Consider the following 809-nt stretch of genomic DNA (forward strand, 5'->3'; position numbering starts at 1 on the left):
GAAAAGTTTTAAAATTTCCCCTAAATTTGACCTATTAATCTAATGATGTATTGACCTATGAATTTAATGATGTAAGCAGAGAGGCTAGTCTTAGTCCTCAAGGAGAATGACGATGCCGATTACGTCTAGGGGGTATTCTCATATGTGACACGTAGCACGTTTGCTAAAGGTAATGTCCCTTTCTAATGCATTCATTCCAAATGTCATATGTGCACATTCATATGCTTTGTACAAATGATATACTAATCAATGTTTCTATGTTTACTATAACATGTAAGTTCCAACAATTATGCTTTTTGAGGTCCATTTGAAAACAATTTTGATTCTCATTGTCCAAGTTCGGCAGGTCCTCACTTTTCGAGGATGATGCCAATATCTAGCTATTGATGTTGATTAGTCTTAAAGAAAATTTAGTTCGTTCCTTACATTTGAAGACTAATGTTGCACATGCCTAAATTTGGCTTTTATTGTATGAAGTATGGACTATGTCCAATGTTATACTCATTTTTAGATGGTTTTAATATGGTCCGTATTTTAGACTTCTTATGAATCTATATTTCTATCTTATGTATGTGAAATAATAGTAGAAGCCTATGTAGTGCTTCTTATTCGAGGAGTCTATTTATACTCCCAATATTTATAGATATAAATTATGTGTAATATGCGGGAGGTCTATGAAAACCTCAACGTAGATGTAAATAAAATGTTTTATGTTTCCCTCAATTTAACCTATGAAATGTATTGATGAACGCTAAGACGTTAGTCTTAGTCCTCTTTGAGGATGAAGACGCCGGTTACTTTAGAGGGTA

The sequence above is a fragment of the Solanum lycopersicum genome, chromosome 6 (assembly GCF_036512215.1).
Source record: "Solanum lycopersicum chromosome 6, SLM_r2.1".
NCBI classification, from domain to species: domain Eukaryota; kingdom Viridiplantae; phylum Streptophyta; class Magnoliopsida; order Solanales; family Solanaceae; genus Solanum; species Solanum lycopersicum.